At 35.6% G+C, this 24781-nt stretch overlaps 1 protein-coding gene and 1 pseudogene across 3 annotated transcripts in view; one reads left to right on the top strand and one right to left on the bottom strand.

Annotated features, from left to right (window-relative positions):
• Positions 1–24781, top strand: part of COMMD10 (COMM domain containing 10) — a 230281-nt gene that overhangs the window by 108186 nt on the left and 97314 nt on the right. The gene's annotated exons all lie outside the window — the stretch shown is intronic.
• LOC119618477 (U6 spliceosomal RNA) lies at positions 20235–20332 on the bottom strand (annotated as a pseudogene).

The following is a 24781-nucleotide window of genomic DNA, read 5'->3' as shown; positions in this document are numbered from 1 at the left end:
TCCCACACAATAATAGTGGGAGACTGTAACACCACACTTTTGATACTAGATCAATGAGACAGAAAATTAATAAGGATATTCAGGACTTAAACTCAGTGCTGGACCAAGCGGACCTAATAGACATCTGCAGAACTCTCCACTCCAGTCAACAAAATATATATTCTTCTCAGCACCACATCCCACACTTACTCTGAAATTGACCACATAATTGGAAGTAAAATACTCCTCAGCAAATGCAAAAGAATGGAAATCATAAGAAACAGACTCTCAGACCACAGTGCAATCAAATTAGAACTCAGGATTTAAAAACTCACTCAAAACCACACAACTATATGGAAACTGAACAACCTCTGTTGAATGGCTAGTGGGTAAATAATGAAATGAAGGCGGAAATAAAAAGTTCTTTGAAACCAATGAGAACAAAGACACAACCTACCAGAATCTCTGGAACACAGCTAAAGCAGTGTTTTGAAGGAAATTTATAGCACTAACTGTCCACAGGAGGAAGCAGGAAAGATCTAAAATTGACACCCGACCATCACAATGAAAAGACCATCACAATTAAGAGAAGCAGGAGCAAACAAATTCAAAAGCTAGCAGAAGACAAGAAATAACTAAGATCAGAGCAGAAGTGAAGAAGACAGAGACATGAAAAACCAATTCAAAAAATAAATTCATTCAAAAAAATCAGTGAATCCAGGAGCTGTTTTTCTGAAAAGATTTAACAAAATAGATAGGCTTCTAGCCACACTAAGAAAGAAGAAAAGAGAGAAGAATTAAATAGACACAATAAAAAATGATAAAGGGTATATCACCACTGATCTCACAGAAATACAAACTACCATCAGAGAATACTATAAACACCTCTACACAAATAAAGTAGAAAATCCAGAAGAAATGGATACATTCCTGGACGCATACACCTCCCAAGACTAAACCAGGAAGAAGTTGAATCTCTGAATAGACCAATAACAAGTTCTGAAATTGAGTCAGTAATTAATGACCTACCAACCAAAAAAAGCCCAGGACCAGACAGCTTCATGGCCGAATTCTACCAGAGGTACAAAGAGGAGCTGGTACCATTCCTTCTGAAAGTATTCCGAACAATAGAAAAAGAGGGACTCCTCCCTAACTCATTTTATGAGCCTAGCATTATCCCGATATCAAAACCTGGCAGAGACAAACAAAAAAAGAAAATGTTGGCTGGGCGCAGTGGCTCATGCCTGTAATTCCAGCACTTTGGGAGGCCCAAGGTGGGTGGATCATGAGGTCAGGAGATCGAGACCATCCTGGCTAACATGGTGAAACCCTGTGTCTACTAAAAAATACAAAAAAAATTAGCCGGGTGTGGTCGTAGGCGCCTGTAGTCCTAGCTATTTGGGAGGCTGAGGCAGGAGAATGACGTTAACCCAGGAGGCGGAGCTTGCAGTGAGCCGAGCTTGCACTCCAGCCTGGGTGACAGACTCTCAAAAATAAATAAATTAATTAAATAAAATAAAATGTCAGGCCAGTATCCCTGATGAACATTGATGCAAAAATCCCTATAAAATACTGGCAAACTGAATCCAGCAGCACATCAAATAGCTTATTCACCATGATCAAGTCAGCTTCATCCCTGGGATGCAAGGCTGGCTCAACCTATGCAAATCAATAAATGTAATCCATCACATAAACAGAAACAATGACAAAACCCACACGATTATCTCAATAGGTGTAGAAAAGGCCTTCGATAAAATTCAGCACCTCTTCATGCTAAAAACACTCAATAAACTAGGTATTGCTGGAACGTATCTCAAAATTATAAGAGCTATTTATGACAGACCCACAGCCAATATCGTACTGAATGGGCAAAAGCTGGAAGTATTTTCTTTGAAGACTGGCAAAAGACAAGGATGTCCTCTCTCACCACCCCTATTCATCATAGCATAGGAAACCCTGGTCAGGGCAATCAGGGAAGAGAAAGAAATAAAGGTATTCAAATAGGAACAGAGGAAGTCAAATTCTCTTTTTGCACATGACATGATTGTATATTTAGAAACCACATTGTCTCAGCCCAAAATCTCCTTAAACTGATAAGCAACTTCAGCAAAGTCTCAGGATACAAAATCAATGTGTAAGCATTCCTATACACCGATAATAGAGAGCCAAATCGTGAGCGAATTTCCATTCACAATTGCTACAAAGAGAACAAAATACCTAGGAATACAGCTTACAAGGGAAGTGAAAGACCTCTTCAAGGGAAACTGCAAATGACTGCTCAAGGAAATAAGAGAGGACACAAACAAATGAAAAACATTCCATGCTCATGGATAGGAAGAATCAGTATCATGATAATGGTAATACTGCTGAAAGTATTTTATAGATTCAATGCCATCCCCATCAAGCTACCATTGAACTTCTTCACAGAATTAGAGAAAACTACTTTAAATTTCATATGGAACCAAAAAAAAGAACCCGTACAGCCAAGACAATCCTAAGCAAAAAGAACAAAGCTGGAGGTATCACATTACCTAACTTCAAACTATACTACAAGGCTACAGTAACCAAAACAGCATGGTACTGGTACCAAAACAGATATATATATACACACACACCCCAGTGGAACAGAACAGAGGCCTCAGAAATAATGCCACACATCTACAACCATCTGATCTTTGACAAACCTGACAAAAACAAGGAATGGGGAAAGGGTATTCTGTTTAATAAATGATGTTAGGAAAACTGGCTAGCCATATGCAGAAAACTGAAACTGGACCCCTTCCTTACACCTTATATAAAAATTAACTCAAGATGGATTAAAGACTTAAATGTTAGACCTAAAACCATAAAAACCCTAGAAAAAAACCTTGGCAGTGCCATTCAGGACATAGGCATGGGCAAAGATTTCATGGCTAAAACACCAAAAGCAATTGACAAATGGGATCTAATTAAACTAAAGAGCTTCTGCACAGCAAAAGAAACCATCATCAGACTGAACAGGCAACCTGCAGAATGAGAGAAAAATTTTGCAATCTGTACATCTGATAAAGGTCTAATATCCAGAATCTACAAAGAACTTAAATAAATTTACAAGAAGAAAACAACCCCATCAGAAAGTGGGCAAAGGATATGAACAGACAATTCTTAAAAGAAGACATTTATGCAGCCAACAGACATACGAAAAAAAGCTCATCATCAGTGGTCATTAGAGAATTGCAAATCAACACCACATTGAGATACCATCTCACGCCAGTTGGAATGGCGATCATTAAAAGGTCAGGAAACACCAGATGCTGGAGAGGATGTGGATAAATAGGAATGCTTTTACATTGTTGGTGGGAGTGTAAATTAATTCAACCATTGTGGAAGACAGTGTGGCGATTCCTCAAGGATCTAGAACCAGAAATACCATTTTATCCAGCAGTCCCATTACTGGGTATATACTCAAAGGATTATAAATCATTCTCCTGTAAAGACACATGCACATGTATGTTTATTGCAGCACAATTTACAATAGCAAAAACTTGCATCCAACCCAAATGCCCATCAATGATACACTGGATAAAGAAAATGTCCATGTATACACCATGGAATACTATGCAGCCATAAAAAAGGATGAATTTATGTCCTTTGCAGCATCATGGATGAAGCTGGAAACCATCATTCTCAGCAAACTAACACAGGAACAGAAAACCAAAGACTGCATGTTCTCACTCATAAGGAGGAGTTGAACCGTGAGAGGGGGATATCACACACCAGGGCCTGTCAGCGTGTGTGGGGCTAGGTAGGGGAGGGATAGCGTTAGGTGAAATACCTAATGAAGATGATGGGTTGATGGGTGCAGCAAAGCACCATGGCACGTGTATACTTATGTAACAAACCTGCACGTTCTGCGCATGTATCCCAGAACTTAAATTATAATAAAATCTGCCCATTATTTTGTGAATTATCATATTTAAACTCAGTTGCTGCTGGTTGATGTCCAAAATAAGATTTTGCTTAGTGGTATGTCCACAGGTTACAAAAGAATAACCTAAAGATTAGAAAAATACATTTTTCAGCCCAGCAACTTTTTATAGTACATATGGTAAACTGTGTTGAATGTTAAGGAAACATCCCATATTGGCTTAACAGCTGCTATTTTTATAGCAAGAGGATTTTAATATGTAAGGCTGAAGGGAGGTGGGAGAGGAAAGTAAAGAAAAGCTTTGGATTATTAAAGGTGTGCGAAGGCTGTCACTTACACTGCTTCAGGGATAAACAGGAGGAAAGGAGTACTCAGAGGGAGTGAGCGATTATATAAAGAAAAATACTGTGATGATGCTAATTGTGTTCTGTAGGAATATTGACGCTTCCTCTTTGTCTCTAAATGTGCTACCCTGAATTACAAGTTACCTTTAGCTTTTTGATTCTACAAAATCATAGGAGGTCCCTCAACATTTGCTCAGACTAACTATTGCTTTATGTTATCTACCCTAGGTAGGAAATATTTAAGTGTTTTTTCTTCAGTCCTACAGAGTTTTAGTCTGATACTTTAGGAAACAGAGCTGAGTTCCTATTTGAAAAGATTTACTCAGTGTTTTGTGTTATGAAGTCATACTCCAGGGTATCTTTTAGAGCCACAGCCCTGAACCAAGCTAGGAGGCATGGAGAAGAGGAGCATAGGGCTTATGAATCCTGGCTGTGCATAGATGTAGTTTAAAATTGAAATATTACTAACCTTTACTCATCTGAGATAGTAAGATTTTGGAGCTTAAACTCTTCATGCTTTTTAATTACAAAAAAATACGATGAAATTTCAGTGTTGCTATTCTTGCAAAAATTTGAGTAATACAAGAATTGACAATATGAAAGGATGTCTTTAATAATTTTATGTAACACAATCAAATCTTCAACTTTTGCTCATGTAAAGTTTGTAAAATTTAAACTGCTTAAAATAGTGGCAGTATTAGAGTACTGAGATTCATAATAATGTAAATTAATACATACAATCCTTTCTTTTGTTTGTATATTATCTTTTAATATATAATGAAAATATTTAGGTAGTAAATATTAAGGTTAAGGCAAAGTCGTATAATCTTAATTCATCTAACAGCTGCCTCTTGTTTCATATTTATTCTATTTTTGAAGTAGTTACAAATGAAAAAAAAAATTGTATTAATGCCTTGGCATTGAACAGCAGTTCTTAGAAATCAGGAAATTCCTAAGTTATACTTCCTCTAGCAGCGATATATCAACATTATTTCTATGAATTTAGTTATATTCAATTTTCCTGTTATATATACACCTTTAAAATGTTATATAAGCCAATTTAAGCAAGTTAATATTAGAGTAGAAGTGTAAACTTTGGAATTTCCTGATTTTTAACATTTTACTTTCTATGTTATTTTGGTGAACTAGATCATCCAACTTAATTTATACAGTTAGTATGAAAATACTTACAAAGAGCTAAATTTTTTCAGCCATCACATTATGAATAGCTTTAAAAAAAAAAAAAAAAGACTATTTCATCCTCTATAATGAAGTACTTAGTGTTTGCCCTTCACTTTTGGTAGCTTTTAATTTTTACCTCTCCAGCTATGATCTGAAGTCATTCCAAAAGTTATGGTCGGTTCTTTGTTTTCAGTAGAGGAATTATAGTTTCATAAAGTATCCACCTACTCTAGATGCATTGTAGAGATACAAATAGAATTGCATATACTAACTGCAGAAGCCAAAGCATTGAGTATCACCTTCCTTGTTAATCCATTTTTTTCTCCAACTGTTTTGGGGTTTTTGTTTTGTTTTGTTTTTATTTTTTGGAACAAGGACAGTCATAATATAGTAATATGAATTCATTCCTTAATTCTTTTATTCAACAAACATCTATTGAAAATGTGCCATGTGCCTTATACTTCCAGGTATTGAAGATACAGCAGTAACCAAAGCAAAGTCCTTTTCTCTTAGAGCATTCATTCTAGTAAGTGGAAAAAGAACGTAGATTGAGTAAGTGTATACCCCATCAGGTTGTGATAAACACTATGAAGAAAAATTAAGTGGGGTATGGAGATGGAGACCAATAAATGTACTATTTAGACTGGGTAGTTAGGGAAGGCTTTTCTTCCTGGTAAGATAATATCTAACTGGATACCCAAAAGAGATGTGCGTGTCTTAAGGAAAAACTATCCAGTAAGTAGGAACACCAGATGCAAAGACCCTGAGGTGGAAGTGTGCTTGCTAAACTCCCAGAAGGAGGCTCTTGTGGCAGGAGCAGCGTGTGTTGGAAGAGAGGTTCAGATGATAAGGTGAGAGTAATAATGGGTATGGGAGGACATGGAATTCTGTATTGCCTTATAGGCCTTGGTAAAGACTTTGAATTTTCCCCAAAATGGAGGATGTTGAGCAGAAAAGATACATGTTCTGAAGTGTAGTCTATAAGGATCACTATAACTACTGCACAGAAAACAGATTGCAAGGGAGCAGTGATATAACTGATGGATAATCAATTAATGGAATAACCATTCAGTCAGGAGATGGTAGTGGTTTTGTCCAGAATGATGATGGTGGAGGTAGTGAAAGGGGAATTCCAAAATACTTTGAAGGTGAAGATGATAGGATTTGTTGGTTAGATACAAAGTGTAGGACAAAGTGAGTCATTAAAGATAACTTCAAAATTTACCTGGATAACTTGTGTCTCTCTTACTTGCCTATAGTTGTCTTTACAGGAATCCTCTCCTAACCATTTTGGATTTTCTCTAGGTAGTAGCCACTCTTACTCCATTTTTAATCAAAGCTAACAGTTGCCTTTGAAATCTGTTAATGTGTCCCATAACTTCTCTATAAAGAAATGGTCAATTTCTAAATGTTTACTTAAGTTTGAAACTCCTTTAAGCAATTTAAAACATCAGATTAACTTTTCTTTCTTTTAAATAATGGTACCTTATGGCAGATATAATATAGCTTGCCGATTAAGAGATGTGGAGAACCAGTTTGCTGGGAAACAGAGCTCTTTGTGATCTCTCATAATTATTTCCTTCCTAAAGGTCTTTCTAAATGCCACATTCAGAGTGACTTTTCTCACCACCACATTTCAAACACTCTCGCATTACTTTCTATCTCCTTACCTTGTTTTATTTGTCTCAGTTGTATTTAATACATGATATATATATATTTGTTTTTTTTGTGTGTGTCTGTATCACCTCACTAAAATACAAATTTCATAAGGGCAGTGGCTTAAAAAAAAAATGCTGCAGCTCAGTGGGCTAGGTAGTTAGTAACTTACTGTAAATGAATGAATAGTTGGTTTTAAGTAGATGTCCTTATGTCACATAATGGGTGTTTATTAAATGGCAGCATGAAAAGAATAATGGGCATCCTTGTGCATTGCCAGTGTGAATGAATATAAAAGTATAGAGCCACTCTGGAAAACAATATGGCAGTTCATAAAAAAATTAAACATAGAATTACCATATGACCCAGCATTGCTACTTCTGGGTGTACATTCAAAAGAATAGCAAGGACTCAGATCACCCATGTTTGTGCAGCAGAATTCACAATAGCCAAAAGGCGGAGGCACCGCAGGTATTCATTGGCAGATGCATGGATACACAAAATATGGTATATACATGCAATGGGATATTGTTCGGTCTTAAAAAGGAATGAAATTCTGCCATATGCTGCAACATGGATGAAACTTGAAGACATTACGCCATGTAAAACAAACCAGTCACAAAAGGACAAATGTTGTATGATTTTATTTTATGAGGTACATAGAGCAGTCAAATTCATAGAGGCAGAAAGTAGAATGGTAGTTGCTAGAGGCCGGGGGAATGAAGAGTAGGGAGTTATTGTTTACTGGGTGCAGAGCTTCAGTTAAAGAAGATGAAAAAGTCCGGAGATGGATGGTGGTGATGGTTGCACAATATGAATGTACTTGATGCCACAGAACTGTATACTTAAAATGGCTAATTTGGTAAATTTTATGTTACGTATATTTTACCACAATTTAGAGAAAGATAAGAAAAATGTTCTAAGCTTGAATCTCACGTTCACTTTGTTGACTTTTTGGACTTACTCACTGTTTGTTTGTTGAGACAGATCGTCTCTGTCTCCCAGGCTGGAGGAAAGTGGCGCGATCTTGGTTCTCTGCAACCTCCACCTACAAGATTCAAGCAATTCTCATGCGTCAGCCTCCAGAGTAGCTGGGATACAGGCTTGTGCCACCACGCCCTGCTGATTTTTTTGTTTTTAGTAGAGACAGGGTTTGCCAGGCTGACCAGGCTGGACTTAAATTCCTGGCTTCAAGTGATCCGCCCTCCTCGACCTCCCAAAGTGTTCGAATTACAGGTGTGAGCCACCGTGCCCAGCCTAGACTTACTCACTGTTCTGCTTTAGGCTTTTACAAATAGAATCTGAAACATTTAACCTAACATCTGAGATGTGGTTTTGCCACTATTATTCCAAGTCCTTTAATTTTGTATGTCTTCATTTTAAGGTCCCTAAAGCTCATGTTATTAATTGTTATTTTCCTATATGTTTTACTTTATCTTGTATATAAAATTCGTATTTTAAAGTCTTAAATTCTGTTTTCTGATATTGAGGTCCTATAAGGTTGTACTCTTAATGGGTATAATAATAATTAAATAATTTTCTCATTTAATTATTATTTTAAAAAAATTTCCTAGTTACTGATTCTCATGTTGTTATTCTGTGTTATGTTATTTATTTCTTATGATTGTTGTCAGTATCTCCCTAAATCTTATAAGGAGACAGAAATCACAAAGTAATTTTAAACAGGGGAAGTTTAATATAAAGCATTATGAAGCTGTGATATGTGAGTAACTGTAAAAGTGTAAAGAGAACTGGAACAAACATACTAGGCCTGAAGGAGGAGAGTCTTTAAGGAAAGAACAACTTGGAAGAGGGTCCTTCCCCAAAGTTAAGAGTTCAGACCTTGTTAGAGAAGGTACAATCTGCTGGGGCCAGAGTTGGTCTATAGTTGCTGGACAAGCAGGAAACAATCTTTTTGGGGTTACAGTCAAGCTGAGGCTCCTGCATGGGCTTGCAAAGGTAGTCACAGTGCCACTGACTGGTAGCATGTTCTAGAACACGTATTGTGTTGGAAGAGCCTTAGGTGATTAAGACAGGGATCCAATGGACAAAGGGTCTGAATGGAGATGGAAACGGGAGGGATTGATGGTATTGGGTGGACCAGAAATAAGCTGGGACATTTGGAATGGTTTTTGAGAAAGGAAAGAAAGAGAAGACTGTATTTTTCTTCCTCCTCTCATCTTATATTTAAAATACACGTAAATGTAAATGCTCTTTCCATTAATATGTTTTCATCTTCATTGCTTTAACTGAAGCTTTTATTGTCTCCATCCTAAGGGACTGCATTATTCTCCTCATTTATCTTCCTGCCTTCAGAATCTTCCTCTTCCAACCTAGTGTCGTTTTTCTGAAACAAAGTTCTGATATGATACTTTCCTGCTTAAAATGTCTAAGTGACCCTTCCCCCACCAACTGCAGAATAATGAGACTTTGTAGGATCAGATCTCTGCCTACTCTGTTTCTTTTCATCCCACTTTCCCATAGTCATCCTGGGAACCTTCTGCATTCAATTTTTCAAAGATTTTCAAGCATCATTTTCTTCTCTGCATATTTTATCTCTTCTCTTCTCCCTTACCTTTGCATCTGGAAAAATCTATCAGTCCTTTAAAACTTATATGCCACCTAGTGTTTCCTTGTTTGCCCAAACCTTCCTCAGTGCTAAGTGGCCATTTTACTTTGAACATGCTTTCATTTGTATATGTATCTCTCATCCCACTTCATACTGAGTTTTGTTTCCTTATTCATATTTTTCCTTTTGGAATTTACACAGCACATAGTGGGTGCTTGATAAACGTTTATTATCTGAACAAATAAACCTGCATTCTTGGCTTTAATATTCTTTTACTCAGATGATATGAGCGTGTACCCTAACTTAAAAAGATAGGGTTCAGAATGGTACACATTATACTTGAGAGTTATTTGGACTCTTGTGTGTTTTGTGCCTGTAAAAGAAATAAAACCCTATTTCTATAATTACTTCATTTTCCTAATGTTTAGGTATATAGCTGTATGATAGATAAAGCAAGTTAGAGATAAGGAAAGTAAGGTGAAAATGAGCCATCTGCTGAAATGAATGATGGAGTTGAAATAGAAACCACTTCATTTTGGATTGTCTTCCTTTATTTGCACTAGTATTACAAGATCGCTTAGATAAATATTTATTTATTGAGCCTCTACTATGTAACGAACATTGTATTAGACCTGTGATTCTAGGTTCTTTCCCACCTCTAAGATTCTGTGATTAATTAGTAAGATTTAAGCCTTAAACAAAACTTACTTTATAAAATTGTTCTAAAGTAGATAATTACATTACGTATTTGGAGTTATTATACAATTACTATAAAATTAACACATATTAAAGTACAGTAAAACCCCTGAAGACACCAAAAATGTACCTTGGGTTTGCAAATGTACATATGTAAATATTTATAATTTTAAAAATTTGTGCATAACTATAATAATGGGGATGATGCCCCCTGTTTGAGTTCCTGTTCCTAAAAATATTCACTATTCTAATAATTCCTAAGAAGCACTTAATATTGTATATAGCACCAGGAGACATATATCATCTCAGGCCAAGTTTACTTTCTAGCCTAGATGGGCCTTTTGCAGTTAGTTGACTCTGCTTTGCTTTGCTTTTTTTTTTTTTTTTTTTTTCTTTTTTTGAGATGGAATCTTGCTCTTTTCCCCAGGCTGGAGTGCAATAGTACGATCTTGGCCCACTGCAACCTCCGCCTCCCAAGTTCAAGCAATTCTCCTGCCTTAGCCTCCTAAGTAGCTGGGATTACAGGCATGTGCCACCCTGCCCGGCTAATTTTTTTTTTTTTTGTATTTTTAGTAGAGACAGGGTTTCACCATGTTGGTCAGGCTGGTCTTGAATTCCTGACCTTGTGATCCACCCGCCTCAGCCTCCCACAGGGCTGGGATTACAAGCGTGAGCCACCACGCCTGGCCCCAACTCTGCTTTTCTTAGTAGCATTAAGGAAAGTTGGTTTATAGTAAAGTTTTAGCACAAAGGTTAATGCCCTGATTTATTCTCAGAAGTGGTTAGCTGTAGTTGATGCAGATGGTCATTAGGATATATTCATATAAATATCTTCCATTCCAAAGTGTTAAAAAAATATAACATTGTATACTTTAATTATTCAATTACATTAGATACATGTTATTTAATAATATACCTGAACCAGAGACTTAGGGATTTCAGATGCTCTTTGTTAAAGGAATACAAAATAAGCTTGTTTTAAAATGTAACACATCATGCTTCTGGCCCCATGTTTACCCATGTAATTTTATGATTCCATAGATAAAATAGCTGAAAGAGAACCATTATGTTATCAAACACTGTGTCATGCTTGCTGAGTTTGCAAAAATATAAAACATACAATACGTAACTTTTATCTTCGGGAAGTTTATAACCTAGTAAATAAGATTCAATACACATAAAACCTTTAAAGTACGATTAAGTGATAAAGTATTAAGACTATAAGTGTTCTAGGAGTTAAATAATTTTAAAACAGATTTTAGAAACAATCTAATACCTCATTTTTTTGATGAGGAAACAAAAGTCTAGACTAGCTGTTTAACTCAAAAATCCGCCCAGAGTTACACTACTGGATAATGTCAGAACCAGAGTGAGAACACAGGTTTCCTGACTTTGGCCTGGTACTCTTTCCATTTGTAAATACCCATGAGCCTGTGTGGAATGAGCTTGATTCAAAGCATACAGAAGAAATGAGACATTGAAGATATGGGTAGGTGGTGGGGAGAAGAGCTCTTCCACAATGGAAGGAGCAAGAAGGAAGCTTAAAAGACCTGGCACAGAGCATAGGGGATGGCCTAATGAGAGTAGAAGGTACACAATAGGAATTAATTTCAGTTAGTAACCTGGGCCTGGATTGAAGAGGTCCTTGCAAACCAGGTAGTTTTTATGGGATAGGCATCAGAATGCTTTTATAGATTTCTTTGAGCAGAATGACTTGATAAAAATTATATCAGTTTTATCAACTGGAAGGTCAGTGTGATGGTAACCATGAAAGACTGAAGTAATATTGAGGCAGGAAAAGGTAGTAGTAGTTCCTGAAATAGAAAACTGAAATCTATAAGATGTTTCTTGGAGGAAAATGATTGAACAAGATGGCAGTTTTCTATAGAAAATAAAGGGAAGAAGAGTGTAGCAAGCAGAATGCTATTTCCATGGACAGAAATAAAATAACTTGGAAGGAGGACTGGGATGAATTGAGGTTTTAGGGTTAATAATTGATTATATCTGTTGTATACACTTAGAGGCACTTAGGTTATCTCTGTACATTTTCAGTTATATGTATAAAACATTTTTGAATGGAATAATACATTCAGGTTTATAGAAACCTTGATGGATATGGTTTAATACAAATTAGCAATAGTATATCTAAATTTGTAATTGTGACTGATCTATTGCTTAGGATATATTTTAAAATGTGTTCACTAAATTATGTTTTCAGTTATTCATTTATCTTTTGTTTAGATCCTAAGCCACTGAAATGGAGTACGAGAGAAGTGTATATTTTTTCTAATTTGATTTTTTTCCTGTATTAGTCTTGGAATAATGGATTTGATTTTTATACATAATTTTAGTGCCTCATATTTTTAATAATAGTTGCCCAGAGAATACAATTTATTGTGAAATTTTCTATTAGCAATTCATTCTAACTGTTTAAGAAATTATACATTTTCTCTTTTTGTGACCTTCATTCTTAAAAGTTTGTTTGAAAAACAATTTTAGTGAAACTAAAATTTAAAAAAAACAAAAAAAACCCTGGCTAAAAAAATGTATTTTTAAAGCTATTTTTATAAAAATCAATTTTTTTTTTGACTTGGGATCATTTAGGGGGATTGTATATATTGTAGTATATCAGCTGTTGACTACATTTTAATTCTTATCATTTTAATGAATTTTTTGTTGTAATTTTTAGGAGAAAATGAGGAAATGCTTATTTTGAAAGTCTTAATTATCCATATGTGGTGGCTCCTGTCTCTCATCCCAGCACTTTGGGAGGCTGAGGTGGGCAGATTGCTTGAGCTCAGTAGTTTGAGACCAGCCTGGACAACATGGTGAAACCCTGTTTCTACAAAAATTACCTGGGCATGATGACACACACTTGTAGTTCCAGCTACTTGGTGGGCTAAGGTGGGAGGATCACTTGAGCTCGGGAGGTTGAAGCTACAGTGAGCTGAGACTGTGCCGCTGTACTCCAGCCTGGGCGACAGAGTGAGACCCTGTCTCCAAAAAATATAAAATAAAATTTAAAAAAAGTGTTTATTATTCTTGCTGCACTTTCATTTTAATTAGAAATCTATTTTATTTCTCTAATGTACTTCTCTGTTGGATTACATTGAGATCTCTGGAAGTGGTATGTGAATGTATGGTCAGTTGATATTCAATATGTGAATTCTAAATGCTGACATTTATGCTTTTGGGATGTTTGTTTACCAGCATTCATATTATTGACCAAGATTATGCTTTATATCTTCTGTCTTCTGAAGTTGTGTGAAACAGTGATACAGTGTAAATTAAAGCTGAACTAGTGTTTTACAACTAATATGAAAGAAATTAGCAGAAATCAGTAAATATTTACTAAACATCTAATATATGCCAGGCATATTTAGAACTGGAGATAGAGTAGGATAGACATAGCTCCTGCCCTCATGGAGTTTATATTCTCTTAGGGGACATATATATGGACAAAAACAGGTAAACAGGCAAATTATGTAGTTGCCAGTTGAAATATGTCATGTGAAGGACAAGAACAAGGTGATAATTGATACTATTAGCAAACTATTTTAGGTGTGGTGATCTCTAAGGAGGTGGCATTGCAATTGAGACCCACAGAAGAGAAGCAACTAGGTCTATTAGGAGGGAGGCGCAATATTCGAGTAGACAATTGAATGTATGCAGGCTCTGAGGAAAAAACAAAGTTTATTTAGTCTAAGAACTGATAGTACTCTAGCTCTAGGCTACCATTTAATATTAAGGTTATGGATGGAAGGCAGGGAGGGAGGTGAAAGAGAAAGGAGAGAAATTAAGAACAATAGGTTTCTGGTTTATGTAAATTAACGAATGGTAGTATTGTTTACTGAAATGGGGAAGAGGTGTGGGGGATGGATGTCGGGGATCTCAGCTGTGTTTTGAGAGAGTTTGAGCAAAAAACAGTCAGTTGAGGTGATTAAAAATTGATACATTAAAGTGAGAAAGAAACTTTGTTGCTGAGAAATTTAGAATATTTCTCAGATATTAATAAAATTTAGAGAAAACAGCATTCTAGAGAAAACACAAAGATTGTCAATTAAGAGGAAAACATTCTATTTGAGGAGGTTTAAGGGAATGTTGACATATACAAATCTTAAAAAGTTAGAAAGCCAAGTAAAAAGGGATTAAAATTCTATCTCCGAGTGGAAAAAATCAGATTGTCCAGAAAATAATAAATGATTGATACGGTTTGACTGTGTCTCCCCAACCAAAATCTCATCTTTAATTGTAATCCCCGTAATCCTCACATGTCAAGGGCGGGATCAAGTAGATGTAATTGAATCATGAGGGTAGTTTCTCCTATGCTCTCCTTATGATAGTGAGTCTCACGAGATCTGATGGTTTTTTTAAGCATCTGGCATTTCCCCTGCTTGCACTCACTCCATCCTGCCACCCTGTGAAGAAGGTGCCTGCTTCTCCTTTGCCTTCGCCCATGATTGTAAGTTTCCTGAGGCCTCCCCAGCAATGCAGAACTGTGAGTCAGTGAAACCGCTTTCCTTTGCAAAGTACCCAGTCTTGGGTATTTCTTCATAGCAGTGTAAGAACAGACTAATATGATGATCATAAAGAGATTGTTGATGAGAGAGGCCATTGACTCACCAGAGAACCTAGAAATAAATTACCATGGGCATATAATATCTAACATTATATTGAGTTAGTCAAAATATGAAATGTTAATATTTATAGGAGAGACTAAGGATGATGCAAGAACCGAAAGAAAAATGTTCCTAGAAGATCTAAAACCTAAAGATCTTAGCAGACTCCTTGAGAAAAATGTAAATGACCGAAGTAGTTTTGAAAATCTGGTTTTAGCTAGCTCATGCCCTAGAATTTCAGTGACTACATAGACTCATTAAAATGAAAGTCAATCTTTTTTTTATTTTTAACATATCTTTCAGTTATCCAAGGGACTATTAGGGGGACTTAAATAACCCATATCCTTATGAAAGTGAGTTATAAGCCTCCTTGAAATTAATAAAAATCTTCAAAGTAGTATTTAATTTAAACTTGTAACTTTCTTTGTGTTCTGAGAGAATGCTGTTTCTGTATATTTTAAAGAAATAGACCATTTCTGTTTTGTTCACCAATATATTCACTGCACTTAGCACACTGCCTGCCACAGAGTAACCATTTAATAAATACTTTTTGAATGAATGTAGAAATATAAATTTTACATTTAGTTTTGGGTTACCTGGATAGCTGATAATTAACGAAGCAGTTCCTTTGTTGCCCTTAGGAAATGTCTCTACTGTGATCATACTCAAGTATATTTGGTGGCAGGCTATACGTGAATAGAACTAGTGCTTATTAGAAATGTGGTAGGATGTTTTTGAGATTTATGTTTCCATGCACTGCAGAGCATACTGGTGTTATTTTAAACAAAATATAACTTTTAGATGTTGTGTGGATTTTAATTATTTTAATCAGTCTCCTGTTAAGGGTTAATAATCACAGTTAACTATGTTGTTCTCAAATTCCAAATACTAAATTACTGAGGTCATGGTGCTTTTGGGAACAAATACTATTAATGACTAGTAAAATAAGTTTTATGGATCTCACGTCGTTTCTGGAAGACCAATAGATGTATTTATTACCATAATAACACTTAGAAAAAGGACAGACATTTCTATGTGGTCCTTAGTTCTCGCTCTCTCTTTTTTTTTTTAAATCCAGCATGTCATTCCTTTTGTATTCACTCCCTAATTATGTATTTACGTTTTCTTTATTTTTCTTAACTATATATCTGACCTTTATTTTTTTTTTCTGAAGGTCTTGATTGAAATCAGCTTTACTCTACAATACGTTGAATTGATTTGGGCTTCTTTTTCTCATGAGCCTATTATTTAGTGACTGTTTTCTTCAAATATTTGTTTCCGTGACTTTTGTTACTTCTTCATAGACATATTTTTAGTAGTTGCAATTTCACCTCCACCCAGCCTTTCTGGGTTGATAATATTGGTTAACACTGACTCCTAGGGTACAATCTCATCAGTGTTGGTTTAGAATTAAGATATAATGAACACCAAACCTAAAAAATCAATGTCAACTTTTACTCTGGTAGCAGTGGAGTTGTTATTTATCAAAAGAAAACAGTTTCAGCAGTGATCTGTTAGAAATGCCTATGTTATGCCCCATTAATCTAAAATAGTTACATGATAATTCTCTAGGGTTGAGCTGTTTTTAATAGTATGTATGAGAAAACATTTTATGGGCTTTTAGCCAGAAGATTTTATATATAAATGGTAGTAGAGGAACATTGTTAAATTGATGAGTCTTGGAGGCAATGTGATATAATCGATTTTGGGGCTTTGAAATCAGCTTTGAATCCTGACCACTTCACTTACTAACTTTGTGACTGTAGGCAAGTTACTTGACCTCTCTGGGCCTTAACTTCCTATAATATAACTTCCTGAAAAGAATTTTGCAAGAATAGAAGGCACTTATACAAAATGTGTGACAAAAGTTTTGGCACATACAGGTTTCTTCCCAAAGATGAACAAGTCCTACTGCTAAGTATAGAAAGGGAGATACAAGTAAAGTTTCTTTGTTATTTCTTAAAGGTTTGTGCCCATAGATCTTTATATTGTCTTAACCTGTGTGGTCTACAATGACCCATACTAGAATGTGTGTCTTAAAGAAAGCATAGAATTTTTACGCTTTTGTTCAGTTTGAACAAAAATGGTCAGTTGTGCTCTGAGTCCTAGGTGTCTTCTAGATATAAGTATGTGGGAAGGACAAAGACAAGGGGCATTTAACAGAACCTTAGGTCCTACTTCTAGCAGAGCAGCTATACGTTTCTGTTTTACCATTTTTATTTCTATGTAAGATATTGATTGAACAAAGGGGTCTGTGTATTACAAAAAAGCTTGAAAAAATACAAGCAAGGTCAAGCAGTCTATTTCTTGGCTTTCCTTTTTCTCAGATCCCACCCTGCTTTCTCCTTGGCGTTTTAAAGTTTGTGAGAATGGGTGGGAGTTAGAGTGGGGAAGTAGGGAGGAATTCCATTCTGTCTTACTGCGTGGAGTTCTCAGAGAACAAAACATAGCAAAAGGACAAGGGTCCTGTGCAAAGGGGGCATTCCTGGTGGAAAAATTCCTTGACCTCCTTAGCTCTTGCATTGAACTCTACCCACAAAGAGCCATGTTTTGAGCCTTCATTACAAATTTTACAACTGTTAAATAACAAATACAGATATCTTGCCTCTGATTACTTCCTCCTCTGACTACATTGAGATCTCTTTAGTAGATCCTTACTATTTTCATTATTTTCTTATCTTAGACTCTAATCACTTTACTCTCATTTCAGTGTCTGCAAGTTCTTTTCTCATTAGTCTTCTCTGTAACAACCTGCAAGAACTCTGACCCTGGATGAATCTTACCTGACTTTACTGCCATCAAGCGTTTTTGGAGAAAATAACACATTGGGCTAATGGTTATCTATAATTTCCTGAGGTCTGGGTTCCACCCCTTTTAATCATCTGAGGAATTTTTCTTTCCTCCATCTTCATTATCTTTCTCCTTGTAGGATTTTTACTGTCAGCATTTAAACATGTTCAAATAAATCCAAGCATCAAATGAAGGTAACAAATAATCAACTTGTTTGTTCAGCTGCAACTCTGTTTCTCACCCCGCAGTCAAACTTTTTAAACGAATTGTTTATTTTCATTGTCTTTAGCCCATTCCAATACAGCTTCTGCTCCCATAAGCCAAACTGCTTTTGTAAATTTGTTTCACTTCCCTACTTAGCATTTAACAGCTTTCCCATTACCTTCTGATAGTCTCATATCCCTAACATTATATTTACACAATTCTATCTCTCCTTTCTAGCTATAAGCACTTTTCTCATTTCATGAAATATAGTTAATATTCTCCTCCTCCTCTGGGTTTTTTCAGGTTCTATCCTTTAACTGGTGAACACTCTCTGCCTTCCTCAACTCCTCCCACCTAACTGTTCAGTTATCAGATGTCGTCTTCTGAAGGAGGTTTACCGTGACCTGAACTGGCTGAGTTCTCCTACTTTATACTTCTCTTCACAGCACTTGTCACATTTGTAATAATGTATTTATCATTCTCCCTGTGCCTTTTAATGTTGGCTTCTAGAGAGTAGAGATCCCACTGGTTATAGGACTGGATACCAGAAGGTAGCTCAAGAAATATTTGTTGAAGAAATGACTGAATAAATTAACAACTGTTGCTTTTCCCAGGTCAGTGCATCAGTTGTGTCCTTGGCCTTATTAGAGTGTCTTTTCCTTAGCAGCATAATGAATTTTAAGTGGATAAAAACTATTAGTGTTTCCACTAGAGTTATTAAGCACTGTAGCCAGTAATGCATCATAGGTGCACAACTATATACTTTTCCGTTATTGTCCTTTCCTTTTTGCTTTAAAAATAACCATAAATATGTAATAATATCAAATATTAGGAAGCTGAGTATTTTGTTTCTTATGGCACTTTTAATCAAATCTCATTTATTGAGTACTACTCAGTGTATATCCTAAAGTTAAAAAAAAAAAAAAAAAAAAAAGAGGTTTCTAAAAACCAAAACAAAACACTTTAAAAAAGCATAGGAATACATGTGTTCAAAAGAGACCCCAGAAAGTCTGTTTTCTTCCTGAATATATTAGACCCTTTTCAGCTCCTAATGCTGTAGAATAAATGAAATATTATGAAACTTAGGAACTATCTGAAAGCTAAATGTTTAGCTAAAATGTATGATAAATTAATGAACATACAAAGGAACAGATAGCAGTGGCAGTGTATTTGTTTTGTAAGTTTTATTTACATGCAAAATAATAATTGTATATGCATTTAAATATAATTGAATGGTATACATATGTATAGAGATTGCTGCCATATTTGATGGATTGGTAAATAGTATTAGAATTAATTTCTGAAGAAATTTTAGTGTAAAGATATTGATGTAAAAAAAATATCCAGCAACCTATCTATGACTGTAACAAGGAAGAGTGATTTGGACTACTGCTACAAAGTAGATTAAATGATCTCTAAATTTCTTCATGTATTAACATTCTCTAAATTACTTCATATATTCATATTTACATATAATATATTTGTAGTATATTCTAATTTAAATATGCAACAGAAATTTGGAAATGAATATAGTTTGTATTCAACTGTGATGAGAAAGCGTAGTATAATAATTAAATTCTTTTTTTCAACCAAACATTTTTATAAATAAAATTGCTGGATTCCAAGTATTTACACTTAAATAACTTTATGTTGTAAACAGTGTTTTTAAAAATACTTTCTTTATATCTTATACTTTATTTTATTTAAGTTATAGTCATGTGTCTTGGGTAGAATTCTGAGAGAATAATAAGGGACTTTACCCTGTAATCACAGAAGCAGTTTGGTAATATAGGAACCAAGTGACAGCTTTTCTTTTTCAAGTATATAGATTCAGATCTGGACAGGAATCTTTAGGGGTGACCTAAAACATCATTATGTCAGTTTACAGCAGAAGGCTTACTCTGTTAGTTTCCAGTAGCTATAATGGAACTAACCTAGATGAACATTGGTACCTACTTTGCAGTTAGTGACTGATTTTATTTGACCAATTAGCACTCATGAGGGAGAGGAGAATAAGTTGTCCATGACCTGTCATGATTAACTCCTAAGGGACAAGCTTTGATTACCTGTTAAGTTTGTTGTTTTTGCCTTATCAAGTCCACTTGACTTCAAGTGTGTTCTACAGGCAGAATACACTGGGGGTGGCGGGCATGGAATTTTCTTTTGCTATAATTAGAGCCAATAAGGTTGATTTAAGTAATCAGTTTTTGCCTCTGTTCTACCAACAATTGTGTGATATTAGGAATATCTTTCTTGTGTTTCTTTTTAATAGTTTTTATTTTATTTTTTTAAAAATGGAACACTTCATAAATTTGTGCAGGGGCCATGTTAATCTCACCTGTACCTTTCCAATTTTAGTATATATGCTACTGAAGTAAGTGAGCACATGTTAATCTTTCTTTTCTTTTCTTTTTTCTTTTCCTTTTCTTTCTTTTCTTTCTGACAAGGTCTGGCTCTGTCATCCTCCAGGTTGGAGTGCAGTGGCACAATCTCGGCTCAACTTCCACCTCTCTGCTCAAGCAATCCTTCCACCTCAGCCTCCTGAGTAGCTGAGACTACATCTGTGCACCACTACACTTGACTAATCTTTGTATTTTTTTGTAGAGAGGGAATTTCTCCATGTTGCCCAGGCTAGTTGTGAACTTGTGAGCTCAAGAAATTCACCCACCTTGGACTTCCAGAGTTCTGGGATTACAGGCGTGAGCCACTGCACCCAGCCCATGTGTTTGTTATTAATGAAGATTGTGCTATCAGTCACATAATATCATTGTGAAAACAACATTTGCCACATAATTCCTTAAAGTGTTTTATAAGAATAAAAATTTTATTGATGCCTCATTGTATGTTAGGGTTTATTCTGAGTGCCTTAGGTTCCACCTCCCTCTGCGGGAGCCAAAGTAGGGCAGATAGTTCCTCTCATAACTCCTGTGACAGCTAGAGTTTGGGGCATATGACCTCCTGTGACAGCTAGAGTTTCCATCAACCAGTTGGAAATCTCTGCATGAGACTTCACATCTAGGAAAAGTGATGCAAAGAAGTAGGGACAGTTGAGACTTCATTCTTCTAGTGGTTTCCAATTCCCGGGCTCAAACAGTCCTCCCACCTCAGCCTCTAGTGGCTAGAGCAGCATCCAGTATCTTATACCAGTGGAGATACTGGTTCCAGCAGTGGTGGTGGTGCCATATTCTCAACAGAGGCTTCCTAGGCTGTCTTTTTTTCCGGCATGATTTTGGTTGCAGTTCTGGCTTCCTAACCTTCTTTAGTGCCATCTTGTTTCCCAAGTCTGTTCTTCAGCTTCATCATTTTGTGTGCCATCTGAATTCTTTCCTGCTTAACTTAACCAGAAATCACTTCCATTCTTTGTGACCAACAACTAGACTAGTACAATTCTCTTGGAAAAAGCTAGGGTCTTAATCCCTAGCTGTTTGGAAATATCTTAACACTTTTTTATAGCCACAGCTGCCAAAATCCTAAATTTCAGTTAACACTGTAAAGGGAATTTAAGAGAGGAAATAAAAGTTTACATCATTTAAGTCATGGCATCAGAGGAAAACAATAGTGAAAATCTAATGAGCAGTACTATCTTCAAGAAGTTGTTCATATATTTTAGCAAGATGAAAACAACTTAAAGCATGTTTTTAGTTGTTACTGTTTATTAATATTATCTTTATTATGAAAGGAAATAATTTGTACTAGGCACGTACTCCTGACCTTCTGAAAAACATCGCTTGATTTTTCTTTGAAGAATCTTTCCCTTTCCTGCTGTTAGAGTAAGGCTACCTCCACCAACTCAGAGGTGATGTATGTGACCTATGCCTAAGCAGTCAGCACGCTTTATCTCCTTCAACACAGTGATTGGTTGAGATTGGATGAGTATATATCAGGATACCTCCACTGAACGATAGCTGTTGCGCATCAAGCACCACAGCCTCACACATCACATGGAGCTGAGAAGAAGACCAAAATATCAGAAAGTAGAACTGAGAGGATGGAGGGAGAGAAACTGAGTCCCGATGGTGTATTTTGAGGTCTAAATATATACCTAGTAGAAAGTGTTATGAAACTTTTATAATTAGGAACTGTTTGAAAGTTAAATATGCAGCTAAAATATATGATTAATATATGGAGGAACAGATAATAGTGACAGTGTATTTATGTTGTGGAATTCTATTTATATACAAAATAATTTTATGTGCATTTAAATACAACTAAGTGGTACACATATGTACAGAAATTGCTACCATATTTTATAGTTTGATAAATATCCAGCTATTTCCAAAACGATTTCCAATCCTACAGTTTCAGTTACGTGACCCATTTACACTGCCTTTTTGCCTATGCCAGTTTGAGTTAGATTTTCTGTCATTGGCAACCCAAGGGTTCTCTGTTTCTTTGGAATATAAGTGCTAAATCATCCTGAGTTGGAATTGTAAAGTATTGCTACCATGTTTTGAGGAATACCTCTTATTTATATTTTAGTTACATGTAACTTTTGTACCTGAAATATTATTGACAAGGAAAGTAACTAATAACTTTAAGCTGAAATACTAATCCTGAAAGATAAGAATGAAAACTCAGACCTTAAGTTCTATAAAACTTTGAGATAGCTACATGTTTACTTTCAGGATAATTTAAATTGATAGAGTACAAGTTGGGAAACAAACACTTTAAGTGAATATTTAAGTTATGTAAAATATGTATTTTTAAAAGTCAAACATATTACCAAATTTGCTAGAACTAAATATTCTATTTATAATAAGCACTTTGCTACATTTTACGCCCTGTTGCCTTATATAACTTTCCACAGTTTTGACATTATAATATTGTGATTTTCTGTCAAACATCATGAGTGAAAATACGAGTTTATGAATGACAGAAGCATGCTATTTCTGGATTTTGGTATATATTCTAAGTAGGCAAATATATTTATCAATACTTTCTTTAACTTTCCCAACACCATTCATAAATGCCTGTATTTAGCATTTACTTGTCATTCCTGATCTGAAATTGAAATTTTCTTCATTTTCCTTCTTGCTTGTACCATATCTGTGGGTGTTGAAATGGGTAAAGAAAAGAACTTCCAAAAGCACTGCCTAGAAAACACGACCTCAAGAGTCTTCTAAGTGAGGTCTCTTTTGAGTGCTGGCACCGGAGACCTAACACAGATTAACGTAATCAAATATAGGAAACTGATTGGCTCAAACAGCTACATTGAAACAAGAGGTGAATCTCTAGCCTCAGCCATGGCAGAATCCAGGGGTTCCAGCACCACACAGTTTTGTTTCTGCATTCTTCGGTTTTGCTTTCCTCTGTGTTGGCTTTATTCTCTGACAGGGCTTCTCCATGGACTGCCTATGTGCACATGTGTATCATTCTTACAGTTCTGCATTTCAAATAAATATGACTGACTGTTGTTTTCCCCAATGGCGATTAGTAATTTGCACGGGGAAAAATGTACTGGCCCTGCTTGGTCCTCATGACTACCAGGGTTTGTGTAAGGAAGGACACATGATTGATGAGTCTCTCAGTATCACACTGAATGGTGTAGTGGTATTTCTGAAAAAGAAAAGATGCACTCAGACAGGTGTAGATGTCTTCTTAAGTAGGGCTTAAGTTTCCCGTTGAAAACTGCCCTCCTTACTTTTGTTTCACTACCTAATATACCATAATTGAATTCAGTTGGGTTAATTTGCCTTCTTTTTTAGATGATGAAAACACTACTTCTGGCAAGATTGAGTCATTTATATCCAGTGTAAATTAGATCAGAATGGTCTCTCCTATTATGTAGCTGGGATCACTTTTATTGAAGGATTGGGGATTTTGTCCGTGGGAAGGAAGGTGGGTATTTTGAAGCCTGGCAATGTAGGAAAGTGGTAGATGGCATGGACTTTAGAAATTATGTGGACCTAAGTGTGAGTCCTGGGACCCTACCACTTCTAATCTATGTGACCTTAGCCAAGTCACTTAGTTTTTCAAAAGCCCATTTTTTAACCTGTAAAATGAAAATAATAATACCTATCTCATAGAGTAGTTATGGAAATTAAATGAAATCAACTAGGTAAAGCATTTATTACGATCCTTAGACATGGTGGGTGTTCCATAATATTATTATGGCGGCTGATATTATTACCACCGGTACTATTAATGGTACTAATAAACACTGCCCTTTTGCTACGCCTGTTCCTGATGGTCCCCAGCTAGCTAGAATTAAGAGGTCAAAAGTGTTCTGTTGTTCAACTAAGAACACGTTAAATAAAATCTCACATTAAATTTTATAAACTAGTCTGGAAGTCTAACTACTACTCATAACATTATTTCTGTGGGGAAATTGGTTTAAATTTTTTTCAACTTAAAGAAAATATGTTTTTGTAATGTAATGCATTTTTCAATGAGATGTACTTATGTGTGTGTTAAAAATCATGTATAGTTCTTCTTGTGAGGGGCAGCCAGTCAAGTAAGTGAGGGTCAGAATCTGTTTAAAAATAAACAGAGTCAAAGTAGATTCTATCAGAATAAAGTATATTTGCAGGGGCTGCTAACTGCTATACAAAGTTACATCATGATATTATGGCTTGCTTGGGGGGTCTGCTCAACTTGGACTAATTAAGCTACAAATAAAATTTCAAGCATTTTCATTTTGTTTTTGTATTCAGATATTTAGCACTTCACTTTAAAAGTCCTATCATAACTTGTGGCCCTTTAGAGTGGTAGGCTGATTGAGTCAATATTAGGAAATGTTATAATAAGCAAAGAATTCCTCTTAATTTGAGACTGTGCATTACGAAAACCGATCTCAATGAAAGCTACACAGATATGCCAGGATAAATGTACATAG

This window comes from Chlorocebus sabaeus, chromosome 23 (assembly GCF_047675955.1).
Source record: "Chlorocebus sabaeus isolate Y175 chromosome 23, mChlSab1.0.hap1, whole genome shotgun sequence".
In the NCBI taxonomy this organism is placed as follows: Eukaryota; Metazoa; Chordata; class Mammalia; order Primates; family Cercopithecidae; genus Chlorocebus; species Chlorocebus sabaeus.
The sequence above is the reverse complement of the archived record's forward strand: the minus strand, read 5'-3'. Positions and strand labels throughout refer to the sequence as shown.